The sequence below is a fragment of the Rattus norvegicus genome, chromosome 4, assembly GCF_036323735.1.
Source record: "Rattus norvegicus strain BN/NHsdMcwi chromosome 4, GRCr8, whole genome shotgun sequence".
NCBI classification, from domain to species: Eukaryota; Metazoa; Chordata; class Mammalia; order Rodentia; family Muridae; genus Rattus; species Rattus norvegicus.
The window spans coordinates 123,161,762-123,180,528 of NC_086022.1; the positions used below are offsets into that span (position 1 = coordinate 123,161,762).

At 47.5% G+C, this 18,767-nt stretch overlaps 1 long non-coding RNA gene across 6 annotated transcripts; it reads left to right on the forward strand.

The window, feature by feature from the left end:
- The first annotated feature begins 235 nt into the window (after positions 1-235).
- On the forward strand, positions 236-13,029 carry LOC120102337 (uncharacterized). 6 transcript variants are annotated; one of them, XR_005503722.2, is made up of 4 exons: positions 237-491; positions 605-667; positions 1,458-3,996; positions 4,482-13,029. It is a non-coding gene; the product is annotated as an uncharacterized LOC120102337 (long non-coding RNA). The 6 variants fall into 6 exon arrangements; XR_005503724.2 differs by having other exon boundaries at positions 1,470-3,996; XR_005503720.2 differs by having other exon boundaries at positions 239-491; positions 605-1,641; positions 3,914-3,996; positions 4,482-13,028.
- The last annotated feature ends 5,738 nt before the right edge of the window (positions 13,030-18,767 follow it).

Here is an 18,767-nt window from a genome sequence, read left to right on the forward strand (position 1 = left end):
TTTTTAACAATACAGTATAGTGGCTCCTGCCTTCAAAATGGAGTCAGGCAGGTTCCTCATTACCCAGCAGAATTATCCAGCTCCTGCACCCTGACTTCAGATCTCAGATCCTTCTCCAGACTTCAGTGACAGATCACACAGGGTGGTGTCCCTTCTGTACTGGCCTCCCTTGGGTGTGTCTGCCTTTGTTTCTGGAAAAACAAAGGACAGAGTCCACCCAGTCTTCCCCACCTCCTCCCAGCCATCCAAAATTGCACCTGCGAGGTCAGGCCTGCCTCGCCCACGTGACCAGTTTTTGGTTTCACCCTTTAGCATAAGAGCATCGGTATGGAGCCAAATCTCAGGCTGACTGCCTCTGTTGGAGCTGGAAAAGGCTGTTTCTTGGTGGCTACTTTGGAACTCTGCTGCCAGTGGCTATCCAAACTGTGGGTACCCAGGACCTCAGTTTCTTCACACTTCATCAATGGAGAAAAAGCTTTAAGGAGGATCTGGTGCGTAGCTGTAATACCTGCTTTCTGCCCCAGCCCTCGTGGCCCCTCCCCCTCCAGTTGCCTCTTCTTATTTGTTAAGTAAACCTACCTGTTCTTTGTTCGCCTCTCTGCAGACGCCAGCTTTCCGTCAAGCCTCTTCTACCACTGTCTCTTTGATTGGGACCTTTCTACATCAGGTAAGGGTATTGGGTACAAGGGGAGGTTGGTTTGGGGCCAGGAGAGATTGGTTTGGGGTCTGTGACTCTTTCCTTCCTGCCCCATCCTTCCAGTTCCCTGGTTTAACCTGCCTCAGCTCCAAACCCGGAGCCCCCAGACCCCTGCCCCTCTGCCCCTCCTCTATTCCTAACCTCCCAGGTCCTGATCCCCTGGCTCCCTAGTCAACTTCCCATTCTCACCCCCAGCCTCCAGTGGCCCAGGCTCCAGCCCCTCCCAGCCTTCAGTACCCTAAGTTAAACACCCGCCATAAGTAAGAAGCACGGTCAGCCTTCGAGGACTTGGCCAGGCCTCTTGATCACTTTACAGATGCACCCAGTAAGAAAGAGTCACAGCACCTTCCCACCTCTTCAGTTCTCAGCACTTGTGGATCTTTTCCATCTTGACCAACCCGATTGCAGAGAATAGAGCCAATCCCTTTGCTTGGCCCTTATGGATACAAATTTGGTACCCACAGTAGAATAGAATTAGAGAAAAAAAGCGAGCTTTCTCTCAGCCCTCCTTTCCTTCCTTTAAGCTCTCCAAAAGTTACCTTCCATCTCCCTAAAGTTCCCGGTTATTACAACCACCCCTCTTCTCCATTGAGGGAGTTGACCGTGACCCCAAGTAGATACCTACCTGCCCCTGGTATGGGACACGGCACTGAGTGCTTTCCCATACACACCGTAGATCACCTTGCCAGTCTATAGCAGCCCCGCCCGGGGAGCTTTCTGTCCTTGTAACAACTTTCACATTTTTTAAAGCACTTCACAGCTTTTTTTCTAGCGCAGTCAACGCCAGTGTGGCTGTTCTTACTTTGGGAATCACAATTAACAAAAGTAGGAGTCGCTGTAATCTGAAGCCTGCCATTCTGATGACTGAAGGTGGCTGTCTGTCTAGCAGGAAGGGCATATGCAGTCTTGAAACGCTGGATCAAAGGATGACTAACACAGTCCAGGTGGGGCTGGGGAACACTTCACTATGCTAGAGAGGCCCCAGGTGACTGGGATCCTTGGCTAGAGGGCCTTGTATAAGAGGCAGGGTGACAGAGGACTTGTAACAGATCCACCACCTACTAATCTAGGAGGAGACCCAAGGGCAGAGTCTATTTTGAAAGGTGGGAATCTTTGAGGCAACCACCTCTTCAAGGACCTCACCTGGTCCCGCCTTTTAAAGATTCACAGTGGGGATGAAATTTCAGCCCAGATATCAAGGGCCTCTAAACCCTAAGTCCTAGCTTTAGTGTTCTACAGTCATATAATTTATTTGGGTCTATTTTAATTTACCTACTGCCCTATAGATCTAGAATGCTTCAAGTTCTAGGGCATTTTCTTGAAGTAAGTCTTTGGTGAACTCTTCTCTACTTTCTGCCCTGTTATTTGGACATTAGACCAATTTTGCCTTTTAATTTGTTAAATTTTCTCTCTTAATGGCCACCATTCTAACTTTGTGGCATTTTAAGAGGGGTTTCTTCAGTTTTGTCATTGAATCCAGGGTTCGAAGTGCTATTGCCCTGAATGCTCACCGAGTGATCTCTGCCAGTGAAAAGAGCCAGTTCAAACCAGATTAGATTATATCAAATGCAGGTTTATTGGGGAACAGCTCTTAGGCAAACTCACTGGCCCCAAGGATGGAGACCAGGGAAATCACCCCGGGGAGTGGGGAGGGAAAGAGAGAGAAAGGGTACACACAGCAGAAAGAGAAGGGAGACCAAAATGTCTGGATTATATGGGGAGAAACCTCTGGGGGAAGAGAGCCCAGAGTCTGGAGAGGTAAGGGTTAAGGGGTAGGGCACACCAGGTAGGGACTGAGGGGTTCTGCTTTGATATGTAAAATATGCACCTCAGTCCCTTGTCCCTGGGTCTGAAACCAACCACCACCCCTCTAATCCTTTCTTAGCTCAAGGGTATAGAGCTCTGAGATGTCAGATCTGACTTATTAATAGTTAAGGGATCTTTTTTTCCTTCTACTTTGCTGGCAGCAGGGCTTTTCTAGGAGTCTATAGGAACATGGTGCTAGCTCACAGGTAAAGGCCGGATGCTAATCAACCAGCTGTGCTAACACTCAGCTAATTGGAGTCCTTCTGCTCAGCCAGATAGAAGGCAGGTGTAGGTAGAGACACTGAGGTTCAGGCAGTCCCGGCCCTTGAATGCCTGAGCCCCAGGAGCTCCGACTGGCAGAGGCAGAGACTGTAACTCAACGTGCTTTCTACACACCTCCCACACCTCCCACACCCCACTCCTGGGCCAGCAGCAGCCTGTGCAAAGACTTCCAAGTCAGGGCTGGAGGCTAGCACTGGTAACTCCCAGGAGTGAGCAGCATGCTGGGTCTGCTCCTATCCCAGCTCTTGCTGGGCCATGGGCTTCATACTCTCAGCTCCTCCAGCACTGAGTGTTTCAGGCCAGGCCGCTTGGGGAGCTTAGGACCTTATGCATTAACAAAAAGGTCTTTTCTGTCCCTGGCTTGTTACAGTCTCTTCAGCCTTAGCTTTCTCGGCCCACTGTCACCTCGGAATGTCTCTACCACCTCTATCCTCCATCTTTTCTGCCACACTACTCTCTGGGACTCTAGCCTTCCTCTATCTACCACCAGCTCTGGGAGGCACTGGCTACCTCTGCTTCCCATGATGCACCTGTTGCCTCCTCTGCACAATAAACTCAGTCCTCTGTCTCTAACAAAGATAAAAGGATGAGGGTAGACCACTCAATTAAAAAGTAGACAAGGGTAAACCATGTGAAACCTACTGCGGAGCGGAAGCCAGGCAGTGCCAGAGGACAGGGTAGAGGGACAGTCAAAAGCTGGTTCAGCAACCTGCCTTATAGCCAGACATAGGTGTTTCAACAAGGGTCTCTACACTACACAGGGCAGTCCTTCTCGAGTTTGCCATAGTGCATGCTTTTCATGCAAAGGAGGATTGTGTTTGGGCCAACCACAGGATTTCTGCTGGGAAACTGCAGACAGGAGAACATTCTATTCATTCCCATGTTTCTGTGTGTGTCCCAAGGAAATGAGGTGTGAGGCAGTCAGGGAGACACAGGAACCAAACACAGGAGCAAGACAAAGGAAAAACTCAGGGAAGCTGGATCACAGGAAGTGACTAGCTAAGGGAGGAGGTGGATTGGATGGTGGGGACAGAACCAACTGGGGAATGGCATGCTTGAGCATATTGAGAGAAATTGGTCAGTTTTCTTGGCTTAGAGAAAAACAAGTGACATTCTTGCTCATCTCAGTGACCTGCTTGTCCCTAAGTGACCCTGTCTCTCTGTGGCCTCGTCTCCACTAAGGAAGGCATCCTCAGAACCCATCTAGGGAGGTAAGTGGGGTCTCTGCTCACAAAGGAGGTGGAGGACTTCCTTCTCATACCCTGGGAAGAGCCCTTCTGTGTCAGCCTCGCCTGTTCTATTTCTGATATTGGGGTTCCAGAGCCTTTGGGATTTGTTCAACTTTCACCTGATGTCTGTGGGGCAGGCACCAGTCTTCTAGGCTGTTTGTTCCACATCTTGGCAGTGAGGGCCAGGGGCTTCCCGAGGCTCAGAGAGAACTTTTAATTGACTTGAGATATGGTCTCATCGACAAAACCATAGCTGGGCCAGGATGTGACTTAGTAGCAGAGTACTCACTTCACATGTGTGAGGTCCCAGGTTCCACCTTCACCCCCAGAAGGAAGACTATCTCCTTCATATTCTGTCTCTCAGGTAAAATATCATGTGTGCTATGGCTGCCACCTCGTCCCTTTATCCCTTCCCCAGTGGGCCTCACACCCCTCCTGGCCATCTCTGACTGCCATTCCCTCCACAGGAGTAGCTCCCACACAAAGGGACTGAGTTCAACCTTTACATGGAGATACAGCTGCAGGAAGAGCAGAGCTCATTCATGGAGAGAGCCACCAGTCAGGAGCAAACTATGCAAAGAAACAGCAGCGTGCAAGCATCCAAAGAAACCCACATGCCTGTGGCTACCTCAGCCCGTGCACTGGGCATTAGGCCTCCCTATGGTATCTGGGGTGGTATGAGGAAAGGATACCTAACTGATCTAGTCCTGAGCCCCAGCACCAGGGTTTCCTATGTCGCCTACCACTTGGGAATCATCCCGACACCAGACTATCCAGTCCCCATTGCGCACACATGGTTACCCTGGGGCTTAGGTAAGAGGCCGGCTATTATTGTGCCCTCAGTGTGGTCAAGGGAGGCCACCGACATTTATGACCAACTCGAGAGCCAGTACCCAAACTTTGTGGCAACTGACACATTTCCTTGTAGTCTCCAGGCGATCCTACATCTAATTCCTTAGTCTTTCTCTCTTTTGCCAATGACGTTCCCAGCCATTATTCCCCAAGTTCGGTACCAGATTCTAACCTGCCTAGAAGGGTAGAAGGGGCCTCCGGGGTGGTGACCTAGATACCTGCCAGCCCAGCCCTCAAATGTTTGCCCCTACAACCCAGCAACCCCAACTGCCGACCCTGCAGAGTCCACTGCTGCCTCTTTGAGCAGATGGTTGGGATGTTCAGAGCCTCAGACGCCCCACATTGCATCCTTTGATCGAGCCAGCAGCCAGCCTCTACCACCTTGAAGGATCTCCGCCATCATGCCCCTCCCCCTCCTCACATGCCTTCCTGGCCTTGAAGGGGACTCCACTGGTTCTTTTGGGGTTTTTTGTTTGTTTTTCCTCAGGACTGTTGTTGGCACCTTTCCTCCCAGCTTTCATTCTGGGCTCTCACAGGTCATCCACCTGGGCAGATACATTTTATGTAAAATGATTTTTAATTACTGAAACCTGTAAACTATCAAGATCCATCGCCTGCACCAAGCCCTCTTTTCCATTGAAATGGAGCTGACTGTTCAGTACCTGGGCATCCTGTGGTACTACCGAGTCCCCAGTGCTTTCACATGGATGCCCTGGGGCAGTTAGGTGGCTTCTTCCTGCGCCCTCAGTGTGGTCAAGGGAGGCTACCAGCTTTTATCACCAACTTGAGAGCCAGTGCCATGGAGTCCAATATGTTGCCTTGTTTCATGGGATTTCTACACCCTAATTCCTCAGTCTTTCCAAGCCTCTGCCTGGTCCCTTTCCCTCAGAGAAGGTCCTTTGCTCCCTGGTTGCCATATATGGCAGCTGTGTCTCCAGAGCATCCTGGGACCACAGAACTCAGCAGGCGCTCTTCAGAATCTCTTCAAAAGCCCCACTCAATGGGGGATGCATTTAAGGGGGGAAGACAGGAGCCACAAGTTCACTGCATACACATACGTACACCCCACATTGTCTCCTTTCTCATAAGAGCTAGTGACACCATCCCATAAAACATAGTGACTTGCATGTTCTTAATATTAAATGACATTCTATTAATCATTTTTCTTAGGTTTCACCAGTTGATATATTTTGAGACCCCAGCCTAACCTGCAAGTGTGAATAGTACATTTGTCTGTCCAGGTTTATTGGCAGGAAGGTTCTCCTGTACGTCCTACTGGTTTTATTGCCTACTGTATTCTTTCCTCCCGAACTTCAAACATATTAAAGGAGGTAAAGGAAATCTCACCATAGGCTATGGCTTGGATCTTTGTCTTTACCTAGAGGTTCCTATATTGAAGGGCAGGGAGGTGACGGAGCCTTTATGAAGCAGGAAGGTCTTTAAGTCACTGGGAGTGTACCCTTGCAGAAGATGTCGAGACCCTAGCCCCCTTTTGGACCCTGAGGTGAACTGTTTTACTCTGCCATACATCCTCCAGTGTGCGCCAGACAGGTCCAAAGCAAAAAGACCAAGTGACCACGGCTCCGAACCCTCTAAAACTGTGAGCTGAGTAACCTTGTCTCACAACCTCAAGGATCTGCTACAGTAACAGGACGCTGACACACCATGGAATTGTTTCAGCAGATTCTGTTTTGACCTCACCGAGTCTCTGGTGTCCCATATCATCACCTGTAGCCTCAGTTTCATGTTGTGGCTTCAAGCACAATTTCTGTCAATTCATTTGCCTAGAGTTCCTCTTACTATTAAATATACCAATTTAAATATATCCTATCATGATGTCTGACCACTTTTACTACTTTTTAAAGATCTATGTGTATGAGTGTGCTGCCTGCATTTGTGTATACATACAACCATGAGTGCACCTGGTCCCCACAGAGGTCAGAAGAATGTGTCCGATTCCCTGGAGCTGGAATTAGAGGTTTGTGACCTGCCTGGTGTGTGTGCTGAGAACTGAACTCCTCGGGTCCTCTGCAAGAGAAGTACACACTCCGAATGGCTGAACTGTCTCTTCAGCTCCATGTTTTTGGATCATTGTAAAGAATCAGTATTAAAGGGTTGGAGGAGGTGGGTACCCAGTCAATTTTCTAATTGTCTTACGGCCCAATAAACCAAAGTGTCTTTGTACTTTAAGATGCCTCTTAGGGGGTTGGAGGTAAAAGCTCAGTGGGAAAGCTCCTGACTGATTTACCTGAGGTGCCAGGTTCCAGCCAGGGATACCAAGTCTCTTGAGGATTTCTCTCTGGCCTGCAGTTACCTCCCCAGAGTTATGATTCCAGTTCTTGCTGCCCTGTGGTCTAGTGATCACTCTGTTTATGCAGCAACAGAACATTCGTGTGGAAGCTTACCACTTCCAGTATGGGATAGTAACTGCACGTTCGTGATCCCCAAACAACAGTTCACTGAGCAGCAAAGCTGTGTCTAGGATTGCAAAAGAGAGATCATTAAAAATACATATGGAAGGATAGCAAACTCCCAAGCTTCTTGGTGTATAGTTTTAGAGTCTGAAATAATCGATTGTTAGAAGGTTGAGCGGACTTGAAAAAACCCTGCTGGAGGCTCCGTGACCTGCAGCCTGTGGTGGGGCGTCTGCATGAGGTCCTAGAGGGGTGGAAGGGCAAGGAGCTGCAGGCCTCAGATGCTCTGTTGAGGGGTGGGAGTCCAGTAGAGCCTGGGGAGGGAGACCTGCACCTGATGTGGAGCACCCCCAAGACCTGGCTTGCCTGCTGAGGAGGTCTTGACCCCAGAATTCGTTCCCTCCTCAGGCATGAAGGTCATTCTTCCAGCACTGTGCAGGGCTCTGGTTAGGAAGCATCTTGAGCTTAGCAGCCTTTCAAAAGACTTGCTTCAATGCTGCCTGCAAACCCAGCCCTTCCTATGGGTGTTGTGCTCTTGGATCAGAGTGGTGGATGTATACAAAGTCCTCCTGCCAACCTGATTGCCAACAGTTGCACAGGACTGTCCCCAGGGGCCACGGAGGGTATGGGGGTGGTACTTGGCTTTTATGTGCCCTAAGTAAGTTGGACTGCCCCTTTGTTTCTCTGAAACCTATCGCAGTCTGGATCTCCCAGGCCTAGCAAAGCCCAGAGACACCTACCACCAGGCGGGAACCTACAGAATGGCTGCCTGGCTTAGGGGACAAGGACCATAAAGAACTTGCCTGTCTCAAAACTATGGGTGACGTCCTCTCCTCTCTCTGTCATTAGCCTTCCTTCCCAGATTTATGGAGCTCTAACTGTATTTTAAAACTTTGAAATGGAGTGTGTAACCCAGGTTAGCCTTGAACTCACAATCTTCCTGCCTCAGGCCCCTGAGTGATGAGAAGGCATACACACTCTGTCATTTCCACACTGTTATTTGAAGAATTTCAGTTGTAAGAGATAATAGGAAGAATGGATACATTTATATTTTTTAATCTAAATATAAAGACAGTTAATCCCCCTGCCCCCGTGTCCATTTCGTTGTTCTACCCAGAAACAAGAGCAGTTACAAAGGGCCACGTCCCCATCTATCAATGTACCATTATCTCAACCTAAAACGCAGATGTCTGCCAGGTCCTTGCCTCCAAGAAAGGGGACTTCTTCTATATAGCCTTCTATCATAATCACACAGACCAAAATTAATACTCTCATTATCTTGTGCTCAAAATACATTTAAACATTCTCGGTGGTACCAACCATACACTTCATAGCTTTGTAAAACCCAGGTAGAGCCTGTGGCTGGTCACATGTCTTATTTTTGATGTGACCAGGATTTTCTTGCTTTCTTTCTTGGGCTGGTATTGGCTGTATGTGTGTGTTTATGACATGTTATTGTACGTGTACATGTTTCTTTAAATAAAAGTGTTAGCTACACACACTCCCTGTGGCTTTCCTCTTTCTCTCTCTTGTCTGTTTCTGTTAGTCTCTCTCTGTGTCTCCCTGTCTCTCTGTCTCTATCTCAGTACATGCTGGTATATGGGTGGGCTCAATTAATCATTCACATATATGGAGGCCAAGGTTGATAACAGGATCTTCCTCTGTCACTTCCTGTCTTATTTTTTGAGTTCAGTCTTTCGTTAAACTTGGAGCTCACTGACTTAGTATGACCAGCTGGCTGTCAAGCCCTGGAGTCTCTCCAGGGCTAGGATTTCAGGCACAAGTTCCATGCCTGGCTTTGTACCTGGGTCCAGGTACAACCATCAAACCAGCAGGTTTGCTGCCTGTTCACCCATCTCTTCAGCCTCCTTTTTACTTTCCAAATGGCATCTGGTGGTCAACAGTTTTGAATTGTATGAAGATCTAAATTTTTAAAACGCTCTCTTTGGAGCATTGAAAGATGCAACTAATTGCTTTGTCTCCCTCAAAGTTGTGGGTATGGTCTTATTTTTTTAACTGAAGCTTTATTCTGTGACAGTATTTCATGTTTACATCTGTTGTCCATCTGACATTAATTTTGAAAGGTAGTGACTTCTTACTTTGGGCCCTACATCTGGTACCTTATGAAGGTGTTTTTTGTAAATGTTAAGATTCTTTAGTGGTAAAATGTAATAGTCTATTCATTTAGGTCAGGTTAGTTAACCATTTTGTTGAATACTTTCACACCATTGACCTTGTTGTCTTCAGTTGTTGAAAATTAAAATATCAAGTTTGGATGTGCACTATTCCGTTTCTTAGTTATATTGTTTTTGCTTTATATTCTTACTTGGCATATACACATTTATTATAGTAATATCTTCACAACAGTGGGTCCTTTCTATTCCTATAAAACATCTCACTTGACATTTTCCAGTGCTGGGAGCATAGTCTGTCTCTCTAACGCGGTGTCCTGCTCTGATTTCAGTCAGTTTGTGTCTTTGTGTTCAGCTGTGCCTCACACACAGCAGATGGTGGTTCTGGTTTTTAGATCCAGCCTGATTTGTCCTTTGCCTTTTAGTTAGGTTGCTTTTTTCTACTTACATTTAGTGTAGTCACTACTGTTATTGATCCCCAACCACCATCTCTCTACCTTATTCTTCCTACTTACTCTACTTTCTGCTATTTAGTACTTTTTCCTGGCACCTTTCACATAAAATATTCAGATGAGATCAGTCGTGTTTGGGGTGGTATGGTTAGAAGCCCTTCCATAAGGCAACCAACATACTTTTTACTGCACGGCTCTTCTCTACCACTGTTCTCCACACAGTCATTTGGTAGTTACTTAGAAATTATAATACGTGCCCTCCATCCCCCGGTCTGCTTTGCAGTGGTATATTTTACTGCTTTCTAAATAGATTGTGCCTTTCAACAGTTGTGACTCCCGTCTTCCATCTGCCTTACACCCTATTGTTGACTGTTACTCCAGTTCATGCTGGAGATGCGACCTTATTGCATTAGTGCACGTGACCTTTATCTCCAAACATGCACCCAGTTGTTTCTGTTCCCAGCCCTCTCCTCTCTTTCCTGAACCTTCACACCTCCACCCGGGCTCGTTTTCCTTCAACCTGGAGACCTTCCATGGTGCATCTGTGGTACATGAGAAATTCCTTCCGTTCTGCCTGGGAGCATTTCTGTCCTGCTTCTTTTTATTACAATATCTGTACAGATTTAAGGGGATATTAAAAAGTCAAAAAAAAAAAAAAGAAAAGAAAAAAACAAATGCTGGCTGGGATACTGAGAAAGAGAACACTTCACACTGTTGGGAGGAGGGTTATTTGCTCATCCACGACGGAAACTACCATGCAGAGGCCATTAAAAACTAAAAATAGCATGAACGACATGTGATTGGGCAGGCCCTCTGCTGTGTGCACATCCACAGGAACAAAATCCTATCATCAGAGAGACACCTGCACCCCCAACCCCTACTGAAGTACCAGTCTCAACAGCCAACACAGACTCAACGGCAAGTCGGCTGACGGCTGAGTGGATAAGGAAAATGTGCTGTGTAGACAGGGAAGACCATATGCACGAAAGTGCATCAGCCTTTTTTGAAACTGAAATCCTGAGCGAGGTGGGGATGGGGTGCAAACAGTGGCGATGCCAGTACTTGAGAGGATCAGGAGGATCAAGAGCTTGAGGCTAGCCTGGGATACACAGTGAGACCTGTCACCGAAGAGGAAAGAAAACAGACGCAGACAGACGGGCGCATGCACGCACCGAGCGGGGCTATGGTTTGCAGCCGCCTGGGTGGAATTAGAGGTTGCTGAGGAACACACGTACAGGTGGCTGCACCTCATTTGCCAGCATGTCGCCTTTGCTTGACTCCTTTCGCTCCTTCGGCAGGTTTTCCTTTACCTGTCGTTCTATGTCTCACGGAGGGACTGCATCACAGAACAAAGGGGCTACTTTCAGGAATGGAGCTGCTGCTCAGCCATGAGATGGGGTTGGTCACCCAGTACCCCAGAACACCATTGTGATTTCTTTTTTTTTTTTTTTTTTTAATTATGAGCTGTGAGTTGTTCCCATTGCTCCAGGACGAGGTACATAGAAACCAATTCTTTGTGATTTATTACCCTTATTAAACTTTGTAAATTTATTCCAAAGTATGTGTATTTGTTGAAGGGGTTTGTATGCATTCATTTGACCAAGTTACTAAAGCGTGGATCAAATCTTTCAAATGCTTGACTGTAACTCTTAATTGCTTGACTGTAACTTTAACTTTTTTAAGCCCTATTTTTAATGATGGGTTTTAAACGTTTTAACTTCTCCTTTAGCCCTCCACCCACAGGTAATAAAAAAGAAAGGATATGGGGAAATGGACCTGTTTAGAAAGCCTTTTTTGGAGCAACTCCTGTCTGTGTTGTCTGGAAATCAGCAGGTCAGTTCACAGGTCAGCAGGGGCAGCTCGATCCACTCACAGACACTTCAGGGATACACCAGCAGTCCAGTTCGGTAGAGTGGGGATAGTAAACAGGAATCAGCAATGGTGGCACTGCCTAGCAGAGACAGCCAGGCTTCAGTCTCAGCAGGAGTCATCAGGAGGGACCAGGAGGAACTCCAAGAAAAGTCCTCAGCTGTGCCTCTCTCAGGGAAGTGAAGACATAGGGAGCTCTATAAGCAAGCCTGGCTCAGCCTCCATCACTGTCCATCAAGTTCTATGTCCACCCTCCAAACAACACATATCGTCACGGGTCTTGCCTCAACACGTGTCTTCTCTCAGCTGACATCACTCTGACAATCAGCCTGAGTCTGGAAGCAGCAAGAAACTGCAGCCCACCACCAGAAGTTTTTTTGGTGAGTTTCTCTCTATGGAGTCCCGAGAAATAGAGCTCAACCATGCAATGTAAAGTGGACCAATACATGTGTGTCATTAACAAAAAATCCTTTATCATGTGTCCCTTTACGTGTTTGCTTTAGCACAATATCCTCTCTCCTGTCTCTGCTTCACCGAAACCTTCTTTTACAAGTCTGCCTTAGTCTTTCACCTGTGTCCACTTTAGCTAAACGTTCCTTCCTGTGTTTGCCCCAGCAAAACATCCAACCAACTTAAAAAAAAACAAAACAAAAAAACCCTTAAGTTTCCACTTCATTTGATCTCTGTATTGGTTAAAGCCTTATGCAGAGTATAGGATTATTAAGCTCTGTATTACTCCTGGTGTTTTTGAGATCTCTACAAATTGCAAATGTATCAAAAAATTATTTACTACGGCTGGAAAGATGGTTTAGCAGTAAGAGCACTTGCTGGTCTTGCAAAGGTCCTAGTTGGATTCCCAGCACCCACTTGGGGGTACACAAGCATATGTAACCCATTCCAGGGCATCCGACATCCTCTTCTGGCCTTTGCAGGCTCTGTATACACATGTTGCACAAGCATAATACCGGCAAACCACCATACACACAGGATAAAATGTTGCTTAAATGACAACGGATCCCATCAGTCTTTCTCTGCAGGTCCTAAGCATTCGTTTGCATGAATAACTTGTCACCTCCCACAGTCTACAGAGTAGTGAGCTACACTGACTCACACTGGCTGTGCTGAGAGGAACGAAGCAAAGGCTTTTATTTTGTAACGTCTCTTTCATCGTATTTGTAATACGATGTATAAATTCATGGCATTTATAATACCTTACACAGTGTAAAATGAAACTAGTTGTGTTTTCTTGCACTAATCTTACCAGTTTGGAATTCCAGGTAACATGGCCCCAAGAAGTAACTCAAGAAATAGCTTTAAAAAACAGAAGTAAATTTCACTTTTCTTTTTTTTGGAAAAAAAATTCTCTGGAGGTTATTTATGAGAAAGTTTGGGAAATTAGCCTATAAAGCTGTTCGTGGCTGGGATGTTTGAGGAATAAGCAAGAAGCTATGCATGTTCGTCTTTGTCAACTTGACACAACCCAGAGCCACTTAGAAAATGGAAACCTCGGTTGAGAAATTGCCTCCATCAGATTGGCCTGTAGGCAAGTCTGCGGGGCATTTTCCTGATTAACAATTGATGTGGGAGGAGTCAGCATACTGTGGGCGGTGCCCTCCCTGGGCAGGTGTTCCTGTAATGAATCAGGCTGACCAGGCAATGAAAAGCTATGCAAAGCAAGCCGGTGAGCAGCACTCCTGCATGCCCTCTGCATCAGTTCATGTCTCTAGATTTCCCCCTGAACTCCTGCTCTAGCTTCCCTTGATGAAGGACTGTAAAATGGAAGATTAAATAAATCCTTTCCTCCCTAAGTTGCTTTTGACTGATGTTTTAGCACGGCCACAGAAAAGCACGAAAACAGAAACTATCCATTTGCTTTTACATTTACTTGCAAGTTAGTGGTCTCTGGATTTCTTTTTTTATATGTACATACACATTTTATTATTTTTCAGATGTATTTTTTTATTTTATGTGATTGGATGTTTGCCTGCACATATGTATGTGCATCGCATGTGTGCAATGCCCACTGTGGCCAGAAGAGGGCATTAGATTCCCCCTGGAACTAGAGTTATAGGCAGTTGTGAGCCATCTGTGGGTGGTAGGAATCAAAGCCAAGTCCTCTGGAAGAGTCATCAATGGTCTTAACTGCTGAGCCAGCTCTCCAGCCAAGTGGACTTCTTTTGTAGTTGTGTATATTTTTATTAATATCAAGTTGTGGTGGTTTGAATAAGAATAATATAGACTCATATATTTGAATGCATGGTCCCCAGTTGGTTGGACTGTTAGGAGGGATTAGTTGGTGTGTCTTTGTCAGAAGAGGTGTATTACTAGGGGTTGGCTTTGAGGCTTCAAAAGCCTATGTGAGGCCCCCTCTCTCTCTGCCTGAAACGTAAATTAGCCGTGAGCTCTCAGCTACTGTTCACTGTCATGCCTGGCCACCTGCCTCCCTGCCACCACACTTCTCCAGTGGTGATTGTCTTAGTTAGGGTTTCTATTGCTGTGAAAAAACACCCTGACCACAGCAGCTCTTATAAAGGAAAGCATCTAATTGGGGCTGGCTAACAGTTCAGAGGTTTACATCATTATTGTCACGGTGGGAAGCATGGCTGCATGCAGGCAGACAGGGTACTGGAGAAGTAGCTGAGAGTTCGACTTCTGGATCTGAAGACAACAGGAAGAGAGAGGGAGAGCCACCAGGCCTGGCTTGAGCATTTGAAACCTAAAGCCTACCCCCAGTGTCACCCTTCCTCCAACAGGCCACATCTCCTAAGGCCACTCCCTAAGCATTCAAATATATGAGTCAATGGGGGCTACATTCAGACCACCACAGTGATGGTCATAGACGGACACTCTGGAATGTCAGCAAGCCCTTAACCTTGTGTGTGTGTGTGTGTGTGTGTGTGTGTGTGTGTATGTATGTATGTATGTATGTATGTATGCGTGTGCGTATATGTGTGTGTATGTATGTGTGTGTATGTGTGTATATGTGTATGTGTGTGTGGTGTGTATGTATGTGTGTGTATGTGTGTGTATATGTATATGTGTGTGTATGTGTGTGTATGTGTGTATGTGTGTATATGTGTGTGTATGTGTGTGTATATGTGTGTGTGTATGTGTGTATGTGTGTATATGTGTGTATGTGTGTATGTACGTATGTGTGTGTATGTGTGTATGTGTGTGTGTGTATGTATGTGTATGTGTATGTGTGTGCATGTATATGTGTGTATGTGTGTGTGTGTATGTGTGTGTGTGGTGGGGGCTATAGCTCTGGAACTGGAGTTTGCAGGCATTTGTGATGCTGGAGTTGAACTTTGATCTGTGAGACCACTTATCCTCCAAAGCTCAGAGCCATGTCTCCAGCCCCTGCTGGTGGTGGGTTTTGTTTGGTTTTGTTCTTCACTTTTCTTTATTGCTCTGTTAGTCTGTGTTCAAACATTTCCTTGTTTTGTTTTATTTTCACAGATTTGTCCCGTTTTTCTAACATAACTTGAATGTGCAGCTCTCGCTCTCCCTCTCTGTTAAGCTATGCGTTTTCTGGAGAGCGCACAGTTTTAGATTTGGGTACGCAGTGCATTGTCACCGCCAGCTCTGTAGAGCACAGGAACTCTACAGAGAGCAACCCCCCCCTCTCCCCAGCCCCACCCTCTCTCCCCAGCCCCACCCCCTCTCCCCAGCCCCACCCTCTCTCCCCAGCCCCACCCCTCTCCCCAGCCCCATCCCCTCTCCCCAGCTCCATCCCCTCTCCCTTCTCTCCAGCTCAGCCTCTGTCATGCTGCAGTAGCTGCTGGGACCAGGCTTTGCTGAGCACTGGGCGCTAAGCTGCCCTTCGCAGCTTAGAAGCTTTGCTGCTGCTTCACCTGTACATGTGCACATCACACCCACTCTTGCTTTGTGCACCCCAGTGACGCCTCCAGGTTATCCCATGGCAATGACTATTCTTGGTTGTCAACTTGACTAAAGCTGGAAGTGGGCACCCCTGTGAGAGATACTCTGCTTGGTTTGAGGGGAGTGGACCTTTGAGGTAAGAACACACCTCTGATCCAGATCTTGAGGCTGGAAGCCACACGCCTTTAATCTGGGCCACGTCTCCTATTGGAAGCCTACATGGAAGAGAGAAGGTTTCCTTTGCCTGTTTGCCCTCACCTCACTAGCACAACCATTCCTTCACTGACATCGGATCCTACTTCTTCAGGATTCCAGTACATACAGACCAGATGAGACACACAGCCTTGTGGGACTGAGCAACTACTGGATTCTTGGACTTCCTGTTTGCAGCTGCCCATTGTTGGCTTAGTTGGGCTGTAGCCTGTAAGTCATTCCAATGAATGAATATATATATTTGTATGTATATGTGTATATCTATATATAGGATAGATAGATAGGTATTCATTCCATAAACTCTATGATTCTAGAGAACCCTGACTAATATTCTTACACTTAGACATGGGCCCAAGCAACTGAGTCTCACTAAATAGGCCTGAGAAAGACCTAGGGAGCCATACCAAGCTGTTGTCTATGTGGCCATTGCTCTTTTGAGCTGAGTAAAGAATGTGCTTAGCACAGATGGTGCAGGGACCTTCGTTTTCTGTCAGTTACAATGCTGTGTCCTGCTTCCTTGTGGTCTCACCTTGACCTGGCTGAGCTTGGCTTTCTGTGAGACTGTTCATGTCTGATGAAAGGCCAGCACTGCCCCACAATAAGCTCTGCCTGGCTTCCCAGTGCCAGAAACTGCTCTTTTCTCTCCTCATATGGCATTATGGGAAGTTCCTCATTGCAGTTTCTCAATCTCTGGATTCTCCTGCTTAGACCATGGTGGGGCTCCTCACAGCTGCCTTTCAGCGTAGACACTGTCTTGAGGTTTTTACTGCTGTGCAGAGACACCATGACCACAGCAACTCTTGCAAAGGAATGCGTGTAAGAACTGTAGGGGGGGCTCAGGTGCTGTGCTGGAGCAAGACGAGAATTGAGGGGCTTCCCTGGGATGACAGTTGGACTTGCCCCTCGTGGTGAGCGGAACTTCACATGGCAGGTCTGATTCTAAAGCATCTAGTCACTCTGGCAGGCTTTCCGTCTATGTTGTGGCCCTGAGGGTGGCACCAACCTAGTAATGCTGCCATGCAAGCTCAGAAGCCACTTGTAGCCTCGGGCACATGGTAGATTCTCAATTAATGTCAGCACTTATTAGCACTAGCTGTAACAGCACTGGAAGGCCAGGTTAGGGAATGACATTTTGGAAAGCCAGGCTTACCAGGGGAGCAGGAGCAGTGGGGATGGGGACAGAGCTGAGACCCAGGGACAGTATGTTCAGTGGACATGGGCACCGGTGCCTTATGGGAGGCTAGCTTAGTCACTACCAGAGCTACAGCAGCAAGCAGGGCCTTCAGTGGTGTGTGCTTTTGTTCCTTCATCTGGAAAGGAAGGGCTACCAACATCTCATCCCCTGTGATCTCCTTGCTCAGGGTGAGTGATATAATCACTGTCAGGAAGCCTGAAGGCAAGGCTCCGAGGTATCTGTAGTGGTTTGAATGAAAATGGCCCCATAGACATAGGGGCGTTATTGGAGGTGTGGCCTTGTGGGAGGAAGTGTGTCACTGGGGGGTGGGCTTTGAGGTTTCAGAAGCACAAGCCAGGCTCAGTGCCACTCTCTTCCTGCTGCCTGCTGATCCAGATGTAGAACTCTTGGCGACGTCTCCGGCACCATGTCTGCCTGCATGCCACTATGCTTCCTACCATGATGACAATGGGATAAACCGCTGAATCTGCATAATCTACCGCCCTAGAAGCACTTGCTTTGGGCCCATTTTCTCCCATGTTTGTGGCTTAATGACTTTAGGCCCAGACATGGGGCATCAGGAGGTAAGGCTGTCATGGAGGCTCTTTGGCCCATGTAGATGAGAGCATGGGGAAGGAAGCCCACTCTTGCTCCATAGACGCCAGACGTTTTCACCTGCTACTCATGAAGTAGGAACACAAGGTAGGAAGCATCCAGCAAAGCTGGGGACTGAGATTGAAATGTCTGTGTCTTTTGGGCAATGTTAGTTGAATAGTCAGCTGCACATTCTAAGCTAGGTCAAGGCCCTGGTTCTCCTCCTAGACCTAGAGTGGTAAGTCAGGAGCAGCCACTCTGGCCCCACAGTGTTCCCCGAGACCAGGCCCATGTGTAACTAGATCTCAGATACTTTACTAGTGACACCAAGTGCCTGTAAGCAGCTTTTTGCAACACCCCAGGGATGCTGATTGGCTGGCCTATACTTCAGGAAGTAAGCGCTGGTCCCCAACTTTCATAAGAAAGGCCACTCTGCAAAGTGGCTGCTCCTGGCCCTTCGTCTATCCCTAAGCCAGAGGTGTAAGAGATGGAGGGGGGCCTGGTGGCTTGTTCAGCTGGGCTGCGATGTGAGGCAGCTTTGTGGACAGGCCAAGTCACCAGACCTTTTTGCCTTTGACACAAAGAGTCTTCTCTCTGCCATTGGTGGGAAAGAGGCAGCCCATGCTGCTGGCTGGGAGAACGCTGGAGCACCAACGTCCACCTGCACCACTTTACACACACTGGAGGCCCTCAGACCTTCCCAGCTTCCCAGCAGGAGTAGGAAGTGCTTGTCTTGGTGGAGTAGGCTCAGCACCATGGTTATAATTGCAGTAAGGAACCCATTCTGTACTTTGCTCTCAGTCCAGGGTGAGGCCAATGGGGAGATCATTGGAAATTCTCACTATAAACCTTTGTCCAGCTGGTAACATCTGCCAAGAAGAACCTAGCAGCTGGCAGGACTATATTGGCTGGGGGAGGGATGTAAGATGGGACAGAAAAACAATGGATCACTTGGCTGGGGGAATGCAGGACAGCCACAGAGACTGAACCCCCATGAAGATGGTTGAGCCTTCATAAAGAACAGGAGTCAATTGGAGCAGCCACAGCTCTTGCTGTCCATCAGTTGGCCCCATGCGGCTAGAGCCTCTGCAGGAACAACAAAGCACCTGTCACTCACCAAGCATGGCTTCTTGGAGACTCTTAGCCTGGAAGGCTGGCTGATGGCTGAGCC